General features: G+C 37.9%; 2 long non-coding RNA genes across 2 annotated transcripts; one reads left to right on the plus strand and one right to left on the minus strand.

The window, feature by feature from the left end:
* Positions 1-225: 225 nt before the first annotated feature.
* LOC137854822 (uncharacterized) lies at positions 226-7,811 on the plus strand. The gene is made up of 3 exons (XR_011095411.1): positions 226-1,162; positions 3,780-4,257; positions 6,521-7,811. It is a non-coding gene; the product is annotated as an uncharacterized lncRNA (long non-coding RNA).
* A 618-nt stretch (positions 7,812-8,429) lies between these two features.
* LOC137854823 (uncharacterized) lies at positions 8,430-19,745 on the minus strand. Its single transcript, XR_011095412.1, has 4 exons — positions 17,617-19,745; positions 12,223-12,280; positions 11,279-11,364; positions 8,430-8,561 (listed from the first exon to the last, which is right to left on the minus strand). It is a non-coding gene; the product is annotated as an uncharacterized lncRNA (long non-coding RNA).
* Positions 19,746-19,884: the final 139 nt, after the last annotated feature.

Genomic DNA, 19,884 nt, shown 5'->3' on the forward strand with positions numbered 1-19,884 from the left:
TTGGAAGAAATCCTATCCGCATTGAAGTCAATGGGAGAATTGCCATCAACTACAAGAGTGTTAGGATTTCACCCTTTTGAGTTTTTGTTCACAAAGAGAAGCTCTTCAAAAATCTTTCAGTCCTGTAAGCCTTCATTACTCATCCATTAAAAAAATAAATAAAATAAAATCTAGGGGAAGAGGTTAAGGTAATAATAATAATAATAATAATAATAATAATAACAATAATAATAATAATAATAATAATGGTGGGTCTGGCTTTATATTGTCAACAATCTCATAGATCTCCAAGTTGGACTGGCTCTAGCACAGAACATGCTAGGACTAAGACTCTCAAATTACTCACAGAACACATGACAGCATGTAAAGGCTACTGAAATATAAAGATTTTGGCCCAAAGTTACATTCAGGGTCTATTGGGTTCACAGATCTGCCAGATCTCTTTTGCTAAAAGCAGTCATGTACCATGTTGCCATGAACCCTTCCAGCGGTGTGTTTGCATTTCTGCTCCCTCCAGCAGTATGTTGAAGCCACTAAGATTTATAGATAAGATGCAGCATAAAACAAACAAACAAACAAAAATCCACTCCAAAGCTGGATCTTTCAGACTGAGATTCATCACATATTTTGTAAGTTTCTAAAAGTCTTTCACAAAAGCAGAAAAATTTTACTAGAAAACCCTCCACAGATCTAAGAAGAATTTCTCATGAACAAGTTCTAAAAAAAAAAGTGAAAATATTTAGAAAATTGAGCTCTTTAAACCTCCAATTTCTAAAAAAAAGGGGGACTAAAAAGTGCTGGGAAGACCACTGTGTACTTTTCAGTGTCCTGGTTATTCTGCCAAAGAAATCTAGGGCAAATTTATTTTAGTTAAACATTTATTTGGTGACCACTGTTTCTACAATGATTGTTTTGCTATCCTCACCAGTAACCCTTTGTTTCTCTGAATGCAAGCACAAGTCACAATATTCATTTACAAAGAGGTGTATGGTAGTCTTGTTTCTTAAAGATAAATTGCAGAACTATTTTTGATGGTTCAAAATCTTGGGTTTTGCAGCTCAGTATAATTTAAGCCATGAACCATTCTTCCTGCTACTCTATAGTGAATTATAAAACATATCAATCCCCGTTACCCTAAAGAAAAGAAGTAATAACATGTAAGGTAAGTGGCTATATTTTTTTTCTCATGGTTGAATGACCTTTTTTTTTTTTTTTTTTTCTTCTCATGGTTGAATGCTTATCCACTAGGAACAGACTAAAGGCTTAGTCAAACAGACAAGTTTAGTCAACAGACAACTACCAGAGTAGTTCTCCATGTGCTCACTCCTAGCTTGCAGCAAATGAAACCTAATGTCAGGTTAAGTCCATGTTTCCTTAGGGTTAAGCATATGTATGCTGACAGCTAGATCAGATTATCTGATATGAAATAAATTATTTCAAAATAAATTAAGCCAGAATAAATTGAGCGTATATTTGAGTTGAAGGTTGAACACCAATATTTATTTTCTATTTAATTTTAGTTAAGTATAGTATTTGGGGTTCCCAGCTAGTCAGAGATTTCCAAAATGGACCAACATGGTTACAATCCTTATGATCCATCTGTACTTCATATCTACTGCTTCTCAAAGCTGTAATGTTTTAGTCATTTCTGGCCACCAGTATAGTCCAAAACTCTGTCTATTTGAGATTATTTTAGCTTTCTTTTTCTAAGATACAGGGTACTTTGATTGCAGAAATATGTCTGATTTTCAAAGGTAGAACTTTTGTGGAACTAAACTTTGTCACACATTGACAATAAGCAGCTGAAGACTTCTTTGGTGGCTAATGAGTAAACAAGAAAAAATGAGACTGGGATTATTCAGCCACTTATTCTCAGACATGAAAAATCTTTCTAGCTTCACCTATAGTCAGTAGAAAGATGGGGGTGAATCAAGATATTCTTTCATTAGCATGTACTGCAGATCAAAAGGAGTGGACACACAGAACAAAATTATTTATGTTGAGGACCTAATAGCCAGAGCACACACATTTTTGTGGACTTCAGATTAATTTCAATTTGCCCCCAGAGACTGAATATAAACTAGGACTGAATAGCTTACGGTGCATCCCTGCTTTAATTTCATTTGAAATTAGTCCAGTTTGTATTTTTTGAGACAGTATGAAAATATGAATCAAAGCAGAGTAAGGGTTTGCTTCAGAAGCACATGTTGGATTGAGGCTAAATAATTAATGCAGTTGCATCTTCCGGTCATCTGAAAACATACAATGTTTTTGAGGCTCTCATCTTTCACTGCTAAACATCTGAAAATGGAGACAAAATAGCTAGATAAGGCTCCTGAGGTTGGGTAGTATGAGTAACTACCTGCATCTCTACTGTATTCTTATTCCTGTGTCTCTTCCTCATAATAGAAATAGCTAGAATAATAACTTAAAGGTGTGTCTTGTATCTCTTCTTACCCTTGCAACACTGTCAGCTGGGTCAGCTGGGTAACATTGGGTAAGTTTAGCTGCTTCTCTGCTTCCTTGACTCTGTTGAGTGATTTGGTTGCTGTTATTTATTTATTTATTTATTTATTTATTTATTTTCCATTTCTTTCTTTGCTTTTATTTTGTGAATTTTGGAAAGCACAAAATTTACAATGTGTCCTCCATCAAAGAACACATAAAATTCAAGGTAATTTCTCTGAAATGCATTTAAAGCTGATTTTAATTCAAGGAATCAGTGTGTTATCACTATTATTATAATTATCGCTATTGTTAAAAGACAGTATTAGCCTGTTAATTACCATTTTAAGGACAGATCTTAGCCTGGTATTCTTTGCTTGCTCAGGACTTCTTATCTAGGAAGGAATTTTAACTGAGCATGAAATGTAGGGCTATGCCCACAGAACAGCTGAGCAGAAGTAAAAATAGGAGGTTCTTCAAATTAACTTAGGTAATTATCTAGTACAAGGGGTGGTGACTGGTTCCCATTGCATTTTTATCTATCAGCTAATGGTTAGAGCAGTCACCTGAAAGCTAAGCAAATTAGATGAAACATGCCTGAACAAAGTAGTCTGGAAACCCTGACTTCCATTTCCTGGACAATTGCTTTAACTCTCTAGACTGCTATACAAAAGTCTGATGCTTACTCCAGCTGTCCAGCTGTTTCAGGTGAAACTATCTGTGACTGCTGTACTGTGTGATGAAATAAATGCTGTCCATGTGTGTTAGGGGTGCTGAAAGAGTACTGAATGAATTGGCCTCCCAGAGGAGCTGAAATAGACATGCCTTGTTTGTAAATCATAAACAGTCTTACAGGAGAGACAGGCACTGGAAAGCCAAGGTGGTGATGCTTCAGGGAACATGTAACATTTTCAGCACCACAGTAAGTTTTCACTAAAACAATAAGCACCCACAAAATCTCAGGTGCCCAAATAAGATTTATATGAAACACTCTGATGAACTTAGTTACCTAAAATCCCAACTGCATTGTGCTTCATATGCCTGAAGGTCTTTTTTTTTTCTTTTTTTTTTTTCTTCTACCTTGCCCTTTGAGTGCAAATGGATGAAATTCAGGCTTTGTTTTAGTCCAACCCACTTCTATGTGCAGTGTTTTGCACTACCTCTACCTCCCTATATAATATGTATTAAAAATAACTAGGCTAGTTTGAATTCTGGCAATAAAATATATTTCTGAAATCCACACCTGGACTGCTTTTGTAAAAAAAAAAAAAAAAAAAAAAAAAAAAAAAAGAGTAATTTTCTAATATCTTGCATTTGTTTCTATTCTAAAACAGATGAAAAACAGTGAAAATCATGCCTGACCAATCTGGTGGCATTCTGTGATGGAGTGACTCCATCAGCTGACAATGGATGAGCAACCAATGTCATCTACCTGGACTTCTGTAAGGCCCACATAACATCCAGATCTCCATATTAGAGAGGTATGGATTTGATGGGCAGATCATTCAATAGACAAGGAGTTGTCTTGAAGGTCGCACCTAGAGAGTGGTGGTCAATGGCTCTATGTCCAGGTGGAGGCCGGTGATGAGCAGTGTCCCGCAGGGGCCTGTCCTGGGACCAGTGCTGCTTTATATGTTTATCAGCAACATAGACAATGGGATCAAGTGCACCCTCAGCAACTTTGCAGATGACACCAAGATGAGTGGTGCAGTTGATACAAAAGAAGGAAGGGATGGCATCCAAAGGGACCTGGACAAGCTTGAGAAGAGGGCCCACAGAAACCTAATGAGGTTCAACAAGACGAAGTACAAGGTACTACACCTGAGTCAGGGCAATTCCAGACTTGAGGACAGACTCGGTGAAGAACTCATTGAGAGCAGCCCCGGGAAGAAGGACTTGGGGGTTCTGGTGGATGAAAAGCTTGACATGAACCAGCAGTTCGTGCTTGCAGCCCAGAAGGCCAACGTCATCCTGGGCTGCATCAGCAGAGGAGTGGCCAGCAGGTGGAGGGAGGTGACTGTCCCCCTCTGCTCTACCCTTGTGAGGCCCCACTTGGAGCACTGCGCCCAGGTCTGGGGCCTCCAGCACAAGAAGAATGTGGGGCTGTTAGAGAGGTCCAGGGGAGGGCCACGATCACAGGATTGGAGCACCTCTCCTGCAAAGAAAGGCTGAGAGAGCTGGGGATGTTCAGCCTAAACAAAAGATTCTGGGGTGACCTCATTTCAGCTTTTCAGTACTTAAAAAGGACTTATATAATAGATGGAGAGCAACTCTTTCCAAAATCAGATATTGACAGGACGAGGAGGAATGGTTTTAAACTAGAAGAGATTTAGAGTTAGGAGGAAATTCTTCACACAGAGGGTGGTGAGGCACTGACACAGGTTGCCCAGAGAAGCTGTGGATGCCCCATCCCTGGAGGTGTTCAAGGCCAGGTTGGATGAGGCCCTGGGAAACCTGATCCAGTGGGTGGCATCCCTGCCCACGGCAAGGGGGTTGGAACTGGATGATCTTTGAGGTCTCTTCCAATCCAAGCTGTTCTCTTATTCTATGATTTTATGAAAATAGATTAAAGCCTAGAGACAGCTTTTCAAAAGCATTTAATTATCTTGTGATGAAAAAACGCACCCAATGTCTTCCATTTATGTCACTAGTTTATGTGATTACATGTATGCCACTTCTACTTAGCTTCCTGGATGCTTTAAGAAATTCTTTTCCAGGCCCGTTCCCTTAAAAATTCTGACTGCTAATACCATAGGAACAGGAAATGTTTATTTGACCAACAATTTCCAAGGGGAAATTTATGAAAATCTTGTGTATATTTTCTGTTTTTCTTAGGGAAAACAAACAAACAAACAAACAAACAAAAACGTTTAGGTAAAAACAAATGCAATACAATTTGAATTATTTTATCAGATTTTGGTTTTCCAAAAAGTATTTCAAAGTACACCTGACATTACAGTTGCCATGTATTAAGTTGTTTTTCTAGTTAAAAGGTACGTTTTTTTGCTTATATACAACTTCTGTGTTTGAGTTTGAAATTGAAACACTCCTATAAAACCACAATTAATTAACAGTACTGAAAGACAAAGATTTTTTTCCTCTATTAAGATAGTTTTGTTATTCAAATCAATTAGAGCATACACTGGCTATAAAGCAGCAGTTCCTTCTGTATTTAAGAGTAGTTTTACATGACTAACTTCAAAACATTTCTTTGTTTTTCTGCTACTAATTCTATGAGCTCATTGCCACGCAGCAAACGTATTTATTATGCTGTGCAAAGGTTGCAGCCAACAGAGATTTGTTACGTACAAAGTCCAGGTATCTAGGATCCTAGTAATAAAAGCATGGTGTTTCTTGCTGCTTCTTTATAATCCAAATGGGCTCAGAAAAAACAGCTTCTTTATAACCTCTCTGATAAGGACTGGGATAAACAGGAGGTACAGGCAGACGCTGGTTTCAGGCCTGAGTTCATTCACTTACTGACACTAGTTTTAACCTACATGCACAATACTGATAAACACTGGTAGAGTCAGCACTATTGATAAGACTACTTGCTCTCTGTACAAATACTGCACAGGTTTTGCAGTTGAAAAAATTCACAAGAGTGCTTGTCAAAAGTTGTTTTTGGCTAAGAACCAACTACAGTGTACTTCATCTACAGAGCCTGTCCTATCTTAGCTCCTCCAAGTCCATAAAGTCTACAGGAAATACAAGCAGATAGAGTTGTAGTCTCTTTAATAAAAACGAATCTGGAGCATCATATCTAGGACAGTTTAATTGTTCTACCACTAACTAGAGACCATAAGTATTCCTATTACTTCATTCTTCACTGGTTGATTAGACTATGTAAAGGAAAAATACAGAGGAGGAATTATTAATTTAATCAGGAAAGCGAGACAGTAAGTGAACAAGTATACAGTCATCGACAGTTGTTTTAATACTCATGCGTCTGACTAAGACTGTAAAGAAAACAACTGACTTCTGTTCCACTCCCAGATAAAGTCTGAGTGTTACCAGGAAACAGTAGCGATTTATTCAAAATCTCATCATTATTGTGTCCATTTTCAATTTTCAGAACTGTCACTGTGATGCTAGCTAATTGATCCTAGAACCGCTATACTCTATAGGTAAGTGGTAACGAAGTCCTCCTTCTTCCAAATAATAGTAAAATCAGTTATTTACCATTTATACCAATAGTTAACAAAAAATGACATATGAATCATTTAGGATTTTAGTGAAGACACTCTTTGAATGTTACATTGAATATTTTAATTAAAAATAAACATGAATGACAATGTTCTTAGTAACACTATAGTAACTAAAACTTAAGGTGAGAAGGTATTTTCAAGACTATATTAGTTCTTTTGTTCTGAAAATGAAACATTTTGAAGATGAGTTCAGAACACAGAGGCATTTCTATGACATTATGGGCATTTAAAAACATTGACTGAGACAGATGAAAAGTGTTTTCAAAAGCTGCATCTTTCACATTTGGAGTATCCAAAGACAAGATTTTTCTTAGATCTTATATTCTATACGATCTTAGGTCAAATATTATGTAAATTTGTGCCAGTACCTCTACATTTCCTTCATAATTTTGAGGGTTTCTGTAGTGTTTGTGTAGTTGAGTTCTTAGTTGTTGTTTTTTTTCATACAAGTTCTCTTGCAGAAAAGTTTAACGATTTTGACAATTTTAGGTAGATATCTTATCTGCCTTCTTCCATCTTGATTTCTGGCAGTAACAGAATCCTAGCAGTCAAACTGTGTATAAGAAAGTCCATCAACTATGACAGGAAGTGGAGCACTGAATGGTTGATCCCCTTTTCTGGTCAGATCACAGAATTATAGGGTAAATTAGGTTGACAGGGATCTCAGAAGGTCACCTGGTCCAATCACTTCTCAAAGCAGAGGTGACTTCAAAGTTAGAGCAGGTTGCTTAGGGCAAGCTGACTTGAATTATCTTCAAGAATGGCGATTCTGCAATCTCCCTGGGAGATCTGTCCTATTATTTGTTCAAATTCCGTATTGTTCTTTATATCTCTGGAATATCCCTTGTTGTGTTTTGTTTCCCTCAGCTTTCCACTGGTCATTCCTGAGAAGAGCATAGCTCCATTTATATGTTATAACATATATGTTATATGTTATATGGAGAGCTGGGTGATCACCAACCACATGAAGTTTAACAAAAGCAAGTGCCGGGTCCTGCGCCTGGGACAGGGCAACCCTGGCTATACGTACAGACTGGACAATGAGACGCTGGAGAGCAGCCCTGCAGAGAGGGATCTGGGGGTTGTGTTTGACAGCATGTTGAATATGAGCCAGCAGGGTGCTCTGGCAGCCATGAAGGCCAACCGTATCGTGGGATGCATCAAGCACAGCATCGCTGGTCAGTCGAGGGAGGTGATTGTCCCGCTCTACTCTGCGCTGGTGCGGCCTCACCTCGAGAACTGTGTGCAGTTCTGGGCACCACAGTACAAGAAGGGCATCAAACTGTTGGAGAGTGTCCAGAGGAGGGCAATGAAGATGGTGAAGGGCCTAGAGGGGAAGACATATGAGGAGCGGCTGAGGGCACTGGGCCTGTTCAGCCTGGAGAAGAGGAGGCTGAGGGGGGACCTCATTGCGGTCTACAACTTCCTCGCGAGGGGGAGTGGGGAGGCAGATGACCTGTTCACTGTAAACACCAGTGATAGGACCCACGGGAATGGTGTTAAATTGAGGCAGGGCAAGTTTAGGCTGGACATTAGGAAGAGGTTCTTCAGCGAGATGGTTGTTGCACACTGGACCAGGCTCCCCAGTGAAGTAGTCACTGCACCAAGCCTGTCTGTATTTACAAAGCGATTAGACTGTGCACTTAGTCACATGGTCTAAACCTTTGGGCAGACCTGTGCGGTGCCAGGAGTTGGACTTGATGATCCTTATGGGTCCCTTCCAACTCGGGATATTCTATGATTCTATGATTTATCTCAAGGATGAGTTCATCAAAGAGGACACAGCACCACAGATGGCTGCTCTCTTTCTAAAACAGCCTCTTATAAGGCAGGCCGTCATAGCTGGAGGGGCACAGTGCTGGCTTATGTTCAACTTTTCTACCAGTTCCTCTCCTGCAGTGCTGGTTTCTGTCAAGTGAGATCCCAGAATGTTCTGTTAGTCTCATTCCACTCAAATACAAGGCTCTGTAATTACCTTTGCTGAACTTCACAACGGTCCTGTCAGCCCACATCTCTACTTTGTCCAAGGCCTTCTCAGTAGCAACCCTGACCTGCAGCCTGTCAATCCCCCCCTCCATTTGCTGTCACCCACACTGCTAAGAGTGAATTCTGTTCCATCCTCTAGGTTGTTAATGGAGATGCTCGTGACTGACTAAAACCCTAGATGTAGAATTGACTCACTGAAAAAACTCCTAAAATGAAAGTAGAGATGGGCACAGCCTATTAAGCTTAGAGAGTAATATTGGATGGGGCTAACCACAGCTGTTGCAAAGAAGCTGAGTACCTCAACACCAACAGACCAGAGGGTGGCCCTTGTTTTAGATAAACAGCTATTGACAGTTGAATGGATAAACTAATGGTGTAAATGTTTCTCCCTGAGTTCATTAAGAATGTGTGAATGCATCTCTGTGTTAACCAGACTAGCATGTGGGGAGTGAATAGCTGGCTCAACAGAAGAGTATAAAATCTAAAAAACTAGCAAAATAACTTTGAAGACAGCAACAGGCTTGAGCAGACTTCAACCCAGTTTGTTCCCAGTGACTGGGGATTTCCAGCATTGTGACAGTTGAGCATAGAGACTGATAATGGGAATTACATTTGTAATGTAATGTACTGTGATCCAACTGCACACTGCAATTGCTTGTACAGAGATTTCAGTACATTTATTGCATTTCTAAATCAAAATCTTGTGAACAATCAAGTATCTTTCAAGAAGTAAATATGATATTAAATGTTACAACCCCCATGAATAGAATATCCAAATGAGTTTCAGTGAGTATTGGACTCTGGCAGTGCTGAATAGTTTCAGGACTGGTACTGAGCCCCAGGGAAAACCACTAGTAACCAACCACCAATAGTGGACTATATTGTATACTAACTACTCTCTGAAGCCTTACAGTCTAGCCAAGGTTACAATGAACACACCAAGAACACACCACCCCAATTGTGTCTCAAGTTGCTATGGAACATTATTTTAAAACCTTGCTACAGTCTAAATAAAAAAATAGCCACTTCTTGACACTATGCTAACTTTCTTCCAATCCTTAAGAAGTGACTGAAGACTTATAAAAATCAGCGTTAAAAACACAGAGACCTCCTCAAGCAGCTTTAAAAAAAAATAATGTTTGGATGCAAGCACATCCCTATGTGCTTATTTGAAAGTATGCATTGTAATAGCTGACATTTAATATCTTCATTAGTGGCTGTTAGAGTGGAAAATACTCGAGCATGACCTTATTATAGTCACCTAGCATACTTTCCCAATGTGAAAATAAAATATTTCTTTAAAACTTCTGCGTATTCTCCATTGTTATTTACAGCATATCTTCACTGACCATGTTTGTTGTTTAAAACTTCTAAAATTGTGTCTCCCAAACATGTTTTTCTCTTTATCTTTTTGCTTTCCCTATGACTTTTCTTTACTTTCTAATTTCTCTGTCTCAGCCATTGCTGTCACTTCATTTTTTGATTATTAGCTCCCACTGTATTTGTTCCTGTTGTATTTTCAATCCTGTGTGACTGTCTGCATTGTGGTTTTCCAGAATCTAGTATGCTATGAAAATATACTACTAATGCTCTCCTATGTGCATTTAAAAGTAATTGGCTCATGATTGTTCTCTAATTTTAAGATGTTACTGGAAAAATTATGTCTCCGTTGTTTTGCTCATATTGAAATCTCCATAAAGGTGCAACTTGCTCTCCTCTTAATATAAAATAGTGTTATTCTTTTAAACTCCACTGACAGTAGAAGTTTTGTTTAAGACAGCTACAGTCACTGCCATGCTTAGATGAAAAGAGCTTAGTGTGAGGAGAATGGGCTCTAACAGTCTTATGTGACTATCTGTGCTTCTTTTAGTGCCTCCATTTCTGTCAGGCCTCACAGAAGTAGCAGGCTGGATGTGCTGCTAGCTTTTATGTGCTGTTTATTGGAGGTGGATGAAGTCCTCTTTCCAGTCATGTGACAGGCATGTAGGTAGTCTAATGATTAGTGAGATATTGATTATGATTAGTGAGATAATGATTAGTGAGAAACTAGAAACTGAAGGCAAGGAACAAAATGCTGTCATCAATTCATGCAGACTGATCCCTGTTTTTACCCAAATTTTAATTTGATCTCATGGAAGCCTTCTACTTCCAGTCACTATCTACGTTACTTTTCTGATATAGGCCTATAGGCAATGAATATATGCCTGTCAACATGCATACAGTCAACATGCAGTGCACTTCATTGCAAAAATCTGCTGTTTCCGAGAAGCACTCCAAAACTTGCTAGATGTTTTTCGTGTTCGTGGTACGTCTGATCCTGAGATTGATTCATAGATAAACTAGAGGGATGAGGAGTACCCACAGATGTAAAGAAAAGGTTTTTATATTAATCTAAATTTTTTCAATGTAACATTGTTATATCATTTGATTAGTTATACATCTTATCTTCAATGATTCACTCCCTGAAATAAGCATGACTGACTTTATTGATTCCAAGGAAAGGTTCATGTGAGAACAGTCACATAGACTAGCATAATTACACCTTAGCCTATATTTCTGCAGACCTGTTTGTGAAGTTTGTTTGCAAAATGTATAAGACGCTTGTTTTTTTGTCTTGAAAATTATCAAATCATCCATACCTTTTAGGCTTGTTTGCAAGGATCCTTTTCTCAAGTCACTGTTTTATCAGGTGTTAAACCAGTCTTGAAATTTGGCCTCAATCCATCTGGACAAACAGACTTAATTAGCACATATTTATGTTTCATCATTTCGTAAGAGGGAAAATAAAATAATTAGGTAAATATACATTTCAAAAGCACATAGGAATTTCTTTAATATTGAATCTTTCCTACAGCAGGCATACTTAAGATATGCTAATTATCAAGTTTCTAAATTTTGAAACAGCTGGAAATAAAAATGTAGAGTAGGATTTTCTTGTTGCAAGTTGCTCTTAGTTTGAAGAAAATGACAGTCACTTTACATGTTACTAAGTATCACTAGTGGCTAATTCTATAAGAATTTTTCCTGCCCAGGCTGAAAAAAAAAAAAAGTTTTCAAGACAAAACTTTAACTCAGTTCGTCCAGGTGGATGTGTGTTGAATTGATCTTTGAGAACCACTGGTATTCCACCACTGTGTCCGAGCCCTTAGCACTTGATTTGGGTGTCAAACTTTCTGATTAAACTCCAAACTATAACTAGAGGTATTTAATATATATTGAAAGCTATAAGTAAAAATAACTTTATCATAACTGGGTGTCTACACACTTGTGCTTTCAAAGGTATTTATGGGACCACTGTTAATCTAAGGCACATAATGTGGTAAATAAGTTTGATGTGGCAGCACTAAAGAAAAAAAAATGTTAGTCTGCTTGAAAAGAACTGTGAAGGTTCAAGATGGGGACATGATACCAGGAAGACAGTTCGGCATTTAAAATGCAAACTAGAAAGGCTTTGTCTAAGAGAAATCTAGGAATTCTACACAGCCTCAAAAAAAAATTAAGCTGTGAAGTTTGATGTAGCTTCAAAATCTGTATCAGTGCATTATGTACATTTTCAGTGCTGAAATTTCCTGGTTGCACTCACCTCTATCAAAGCTAAGGACAAAGGCAGATCAGGTCAGAGTTCTGAATCAGTCTCACAGCTAAGGGGACAGAAACATATCAATTAGTCTTCATAGAAATATAAAACTGGAACAAAAATCCTACTAAGGCTCTTTTTCCTTCACTTAGCTCAAAATCTCCCCAGTCTCTCAAAACTCTTAGCATTCTTCTGGATTGTAAAGAAAGTAATTGCTTTTTCATACTTTTGTCTGATTTTCAATTTTTAATGTTTTAATTGCTCCCAAATATGTATTTGTGTTTTCTACAGAAAACAGCAAAAATATTAATTTGAGAAAAATATGAACCTTCAATTGTTTTTTTCACAGAAAATCTTTTGCTCCAATTATTATTTTTTACCCATTTATGAATCTATAACTCAAAGAACCCAGTACATAATCTGATTTTCAGTCTATCTATTTTGTGGGAAGTTACAGCAGCTTTTCTCTCATGTATGCTGACACTGCAACTGAAGGTATGACTGCAGTGGAGAATGGTTTAAGCAAGCACCAAATACACTATTTGGAGACTGCGGGTGTCAGAGCAGGCTAGCAACTGAAGTACATGCCTAAGGTCCCCAACGTGATTGCACAATCCATAATGAAGTCTGTGCAATTCTATCCTTCCTACTGTTTACCCATGTTATCACGTTTAAAGCTACTATGTTTACAGATGTGCTTCTATTCAATACACATTTACATTCTGATTTTTGTCTTGCTGGATATGTGCTTCCATTGGCATACAGTTCTCAAATAATTTCATATTTTATCAATTGCTTAGTCAAGCCTTAAATGGCAAAAATATATTTTATTTACTTCAAAAGATTCCTGATAAGACTTTTTAGAGGTATTGCATGTTGTGTAATTCTTTGGGGGGGAAAAATGATAAGAATTATTCAAAGCAAACACTTTAGGGCTCAGATCAACTGATAATGCTCAACTGCAGACCACACTGACCCGTTCAACTGAAAGATCATCCTGACACAGAACACATGAAAGAAAATATTTTCCATGGACCACTATGACCATTTGTATGAATGTGACCTCAAGCTCCCCCTACCTTTCCCAGTCCCTTGCATTATCCCATGTAACACAGAAAACTGCAGTAAACAACCTGTCAGTTAAGCTTCAAAGCAATTTTCTTCAGACACAAGGGAAATTGGGGACCTACAAATATTGAGTCCAACTGCCCAACCACTCCAGGGCTAAAAGAAAAAAAAGCATATTACTGAGGGGATTATCCAAATGCTTCTTGAACACTGACAGCCATGGGGTACCAACCACCTCCCCAGGAAGCTTGTTCCAGTGTTTGACCACCCTCACAGTAAAGACATTTTTCCTAATGTCCAGACTGAACTTCTGGCAGAGCTTTGTGCTGTTCCCTCATCTGCAGTCATCAGCTACGGAGGAACAGAGACCAGCACCTCAATCTCTGCTTCCCCTCCTTGGTAAGCTGCAGAGAGCACTGAGGTAACCTCTCAGCCTCCTTTTCTCCAAACCACACAACTCATGTGTCCTTGGCCTCTCCTCTTAGGACATGCATTCCAGCTCTCAATACCAGCTTTGTTGCCCTCCTCTGGCCACTTCCAAGTACCTTAACAGCCCTTTTAAACTGAAGAGAACAGAACTGCAACCAATATTCAAAGTGAGGTCCCACCAGCACTAAATACACTGGGAGAAACACCTCGTTTGACCAGGTGGCCATGCTGTGGTTTAATACAACCCAAAATGCAGTTTGCCCACTTGGCTGCCCTTCTTTTACGTTAGTCAGGGTGGTGACAGTGCAGTTTGACAATGAAATACCTAGAAAAGTCACTGTGTACCTTTTCGTGTGGGAATGAAATTATGTCCTTAGATATCTGCACAGAGAGTCTACTGTGCACCAAGCATGTCAAGCAGGACCTGAGATTATTCTCTGTCCCTAAACCCAGTTGCTGTAATTCAGTTGTACCCTCATTACTGAAACTTCCTCAGTCTCTAAACCAGGCTGATGTCCATCCAAATCTGTTGCAAAATAGTCCCAAGACAAGTCTATGATCGTGCCCAGGACTTTTTTGAAAGAGTGTTTGTTGACCCATGACAAAGGACTACTCCACACGTAAGAATCATCAAAAAATAGTCAGACCTGTGATATAAAATTTGGACCTTTCTGAATATAATTAATTTAATCATTTAATGAATTTAATCATTTAATGACAGATGAATCTGTCACTGATTTCCATTAGGGTATTTTTTTCTCTGCCTACTGAAATTAACATGTACACATTTCAGAAAATATTCTCTAAATATAACCTTGAGATAACATCTTAATATTTCAAACATAACACAGGTAATGAAGCATCCCAAAAGACATTTAGATGTAGAGCTTAGTGATATGGTTTAGTGGAGGACTTGTTAGTGTTAGGTCAGAGGTTGGACTCCATGATCTTGGAGGTCTCTTCCAACCTAGATGATTCTGTGATTCTTGCTTTTAATTGTCAAAGCTCCATCCACTGAATGGATAGAACCATGTAGTGGCCTTGCTACATTAAGTATGTCAAGGTATGATCGTGGATTACATCAAATGCAAGTAAAAGCACTTTAGTGATATTGATGTTTTGCAGTATGTGGGAATTAAAGAAAAAATAATTTTGTGCACATATGGCCTGTACATGAACTATGCACAACTTTCCCTTGGAAATGTGGTCATTTTGAAGATGACTGGCTCTCTCTGTATTTGGAACCCATTCTTAACATAGAAGTGAAACACTTTGTTAATGATATCCAGTAGTGCCTTATGATTTCTTAATAAGGTAACAGGGAATGTTCTAAACTAAGAAATCGATATAGAAAAAAAGTACTATTGTAAGAATTTATATGAAAATCCACGGGGTAGTACTGAAACCATGTTTATTCAGCCTTTTTAGCCACTGTTTTAGTTGTTGCTGTTTTGAAACCAAGGTACAATGCACTGGTAAACCTCACAGCACATCTGTGGAGAGCATAATGGGACCAGGTTTTGCACTGAGGCCATTGAGCTGGTACTAAAAACCTAGCATGTACATGGCCTGAATGTGTTTTACATGGCTTAGATTGCATGTAAAAGTAAAGTATATGAAGCAGAAATCTCCACCTGCCCAGAAATACCACTTTACATGACAGAGATGGGAAAACTTAAGAGTAGACTGGATGCTGGGAAAAGAGCTTAGCACAAAGTCTGGACTGGGAGGTGAGACTTACATAATTTCCTGAAAGTGGCCAAACTCTGGGTCAAGAGTGAGTGAATTTCTCATAAAAAAATCATGCTACTGAGTACATTCTATCTTTCAATAATGTTACTGTCATCTTTTGAGTCTTGATCCTATATTCAAATTTGCAGATGAAAAATTCAATGAGATTCATCCATCTGTGCAAGTCTGACTGTGTAATCAGACATTGAAGTGTTAACTTCATATATATTTTTTGTGCTTTAGGGGACAAGAAATTCAAAATTAATCTGTAACAAAAACAATGAAAAGCCAATCAGATACCAAAAAAAAAAAAAAAAAAAAAAAGAATATATTTCACTTTCCACACAGTATTAGTAACACATGTAATACTTTTTTGTTGTTCCTTAAATATATGGAGTGAAATCCTGGCCCCAGTGAAGCCAATGGGACTTTTGCCATTGGCTTCAATAAGGACAAAATTTTCCCCCGGTGCTGTTGTGATTTTCAGCCTGTCTTTGCCCCTTTAATACTTGTGATGACAAAATCCTGTAGTTGAATTCCAAGGATGGATCAGCACCCTGCAGCAATTAAAACTGATGTAGTATATCATCCTTTTCCAGTATTGTCTGAAAGACCCATCATCATGCAGAGATATATTTTGCTTTATGCTTTATAACTAAAATTTACCAGAGAATAATTAAAGAACAAAAAATGTTTTAAAATCTATGTCTAAACTAATCTCAGTGGGTAAAATAATGTATGCAGACATTTCAGGGAACAGTACGCTTCCTGCACCTATCCAGAGGTAAGATTTGGCCACTCACTAAAAACAGAACTGGTATTAAAGGCCACACACATACATGTGAACATCCTGGTTCTAGTATGAGAGAACAGGTTGTGCAGAAAATATAAAAAGCAAGCACATGTTGTAATGACCACTGCCATTGTTTGCACTTTGACTGCAAATTTCATGTAAATGACTGATGACAAATGCCAGAAAACACCTTTAGGGAATTCATTCTGTTTGTAAACAGAGACAAGATAGAAAATATTTAACAAGATGGATATAATGATTAACATTGAAGTCTAACACTGCAAGGCCTTTAAGAAAAAAGAACAAACATGGAACTAGCTTAAAACCATAGATCTCAGCACTGAGAAAAGATGCTGAGCACTGCTACAGCAGGAATTAGAGATGATCAACATTCCTGAATAAAAAGGCCTTTTACAGATTATAGACCTGAACCAATGAGATGAGGAAATTTAAATAATCAAAGTCTTTTCCTTTAATATTTATTTTATTTTATTTTTTCATGTTTTAATGAAAAGTGTGTGCAGAGATTACAGGTAAAACTGCCATCCTCATAGACAGGGTCTGAGCCAAAACAATTATTTGGTTAATACTGTGGAAAGTTTGATTTTAACTTGAATGTGTAAAATTCACACACAGGTCTGCTCAAATTTTAAGTGAGCATGAATTAAGACCATACAAGTGTCGTCAGACCTGCATAACCCAAAACATGTACCTCTTCAGACACCCCACGGTGTTCATTAAATTCTGCAAGAGGCTCAACTTCCTTCTTTGTATCCAGCTTGTAGGGCTAGAGCCAGAATTAGTTAATCGATATGGACCATAAAAATGAATAATGTTAAAAACCTGTTAGATCATTCAGTTTGTCTTTTTAGAGAAAACTAGACAATTGAGAGGGTTCTTTTCTACCTTATAGCTCTTGTGATCCCACGACTCACAATTCACTCACCATCACTACATGCAATAGATCGTTCTGATTGCATCAGAGTTATTATTATTACTCAATATTTCTGATGCATTTCAGTATTAAAATATTATTCAATAATAAGAGAATTGCCATCACACATGCAAAGTCATTTTTCCCTCAGAGAAAACTGATCTCAGTATATAAAAAATCCCAGATCTACATGTTTTAGAAATACAGAAGTTACTATGAGAAATAGAACTTTTGAATCTGAAGAACTAAAATCATTAAAGTTCTATTTTGAAGGTGATTACTCCTCTTCCTGTAGTGATATTCAGCCTCTCCATTAGCCTTTCTCTTCCACTGCCATGATGAAGAACTGGGAATTTACCCACTGGAAGCTAAATGTAGATTCCCTGTGGGTGCTTCTACATTAAATTCAGTTTAGAACAGGAGGTGAATCTCCATCCCCACTTACCTCAGTTTTATCAGCACTGCAGACCTGTCTCAGTGTGTGCAAATTTGAATGCTTTGGAATGAAACTAACTCAAAAAATTCTTTTCAAAATTCTAGTGGGCATCCAGTCTATGTGACCACACTAGGGCTTACCTTAAGTAATTCCCCTGGCTTTTAAATCTACTTGATGTGGATACTGGGTCATCAGCACCAATCACCTCTCTTCATAGATCTACTCTGAGCATACCACAGGAATTGCTAATGTAGATGGAGACTGAAATTCTCTCAACCCGCACAGCAGATTAAGTTAATGAGGTTATGTGATTCTCCTGTGAGATCCCACCTGCAGTACTGCATCCAGGTCTGGGCCCCCCAGCCCAAGAAAGATGAGGACCTGCTAGAGCAGATCCAGAGGAGGGCCACAAGGATGATCAGAGGGCTGGAGCACTTCTCCTGTGAAGACAGGCTGATATAGCTGGGGAATTCAGCCTGGAGAAGAGAACGCTCCAGTGAGACCTCATTGATGTTTTTCAATATTTAAAGGGGGCTTGTAAGAAAGATGGAGAGGGACTTTTCACAAGAGCATGTAGTGATAGGACAAGGGGCAATGGTTTTAAACTGATATAGATTTGCATTAAATATAAGGAAGAAATTCTTCACTCTGAGGGTAGTGAGGCACTGGCACAGGTTGCCCAGAGAAGCTGTGGATGCCTCATCCCTGGAAGAGTCCAAGGCCAGCTTGAAAGAGGCTTAGAGCAACTTGGTCTAGTGAAAGAAGTCCCCACTTGTGGCAGGGGGGTTGACCTTGATCTGTAAAGGTCCCTTCCAACCCAAACTATTCTGATACTTATACACAGCTCTACATTATGTCTAACTGACATGGAAGACGATATAGTGGCATGGCCTTACTACACAGCACCATAGAAATTGCACAGGAGAGAAACTCATCCTAACCACTACTACTGGGACTTTATCTACATAGCTGTACTGGTATGGTGTAGTTAGTACAACAAAACTCATCTGCTTTGGGTGGCCCCAATTAACAGAAATTCTACTTTATGCTTTGTTCCATTGTTCAAGAACAAGTCTCAATTTGCTCTTTCAACTGTAAAATGGTTGTATGGTCTGATACAATGGGCATATTTCCTCCTTTCTCTAAGAGTCATTGCCACTGAAAGTAGAATGTGTATTTTAAGAAGCAGTAACTACTACCTACTGCTGTATTTCATGAAAGCTGTCTCCATGCTCTGCTTTTTGATATGTAAACTAAGTTAATGACTATCTTTGTAGCAGTAAATATTAAAAATACATTAATAACAATAAAGAAAAAGTATGATGTGTGATTGACATGTCATTTACTAAAATAATTGAAATGAAAGTCTGACTGTGTACTAGGTAAATAGGTATAGCAAATTAAATATATTTCAGAGTTAGTCCAGGTTGCCTGAAAATATTTCAAGTGGTTTCAAATCGTGCAATTAACGTGATGACCCTTCGAGTGAAACTCTGAAGAACATGCACTCTCATAGTTCATTATAGATCAGGCTGAATTAATCACTCTTGTGCTCCTTCCTCTACTGAACTAACACAAGCATATTTTCAAGCATTCTGCTAAACTTGTGGTTGCTCCTGCCACCTAGTGGATATCACTCGAGTTAACAAAAACATAAAAAGGACCCATTGAGGATACACTTTAAGAAGAAAATAGAAAAAAAGCGCACAAACTTTTGTTTTTAGATGACCATTTAGAGTCCTGCTTAAAAAGTCTGCTCACTACTGCAAAAACAAAACAAAACCATAAAAACTTCTGGATTGATTTCAGAGACAAAGAAAGAACAAACAGTTGTATACTGATCTTGCAGTATTGAAGGTTCTCAACAACAACCTCACCTTTTCTGGAAAAGCTAACAGAATGATGTGATTACCTGTTTCTAATGTAAATTTCATAATTTAAAACAATAATCCTGGGTGTACCTAAGCTGGAAACAGTGCTCCATCTACTGTGCGATTTATCTTAAATAAAAAAATAAAGGGTCTTTCTTCATTTTCAGAATTTTGTAGTATCTTGTATTTCTGCTGTTGCCACTACCTGTCTGTCACCTACATATTCCCTTTCAAAGACACTTTCATAAAAGACAATCACAAATGCTATTAACAGGAATGTTATTTTGAAAATATATATGTTATTTTCAAAAGGCTTTTGAAAAGCTTTTTTTTTTTTTTTTTTTTTTTTTTTTACATACAATAAACAGACATCAATGGCTATTGCATTTATTTTATTATAAACGCT

The sequence above is a fragment of the Anas acuta genome, chromosome 3 (assembly GCF_963932015.1).
Source record: "Anas acuta chromosome 3, bAnaAcu1.1, whole genome shotgun sequence".
Classification (NCBI taxonomy): domain Eukaryota; kingdom Metazoa; phylum Chordata; class Aves; order Anseriformes; family Anatidae; genus Anas; species Anas acuta.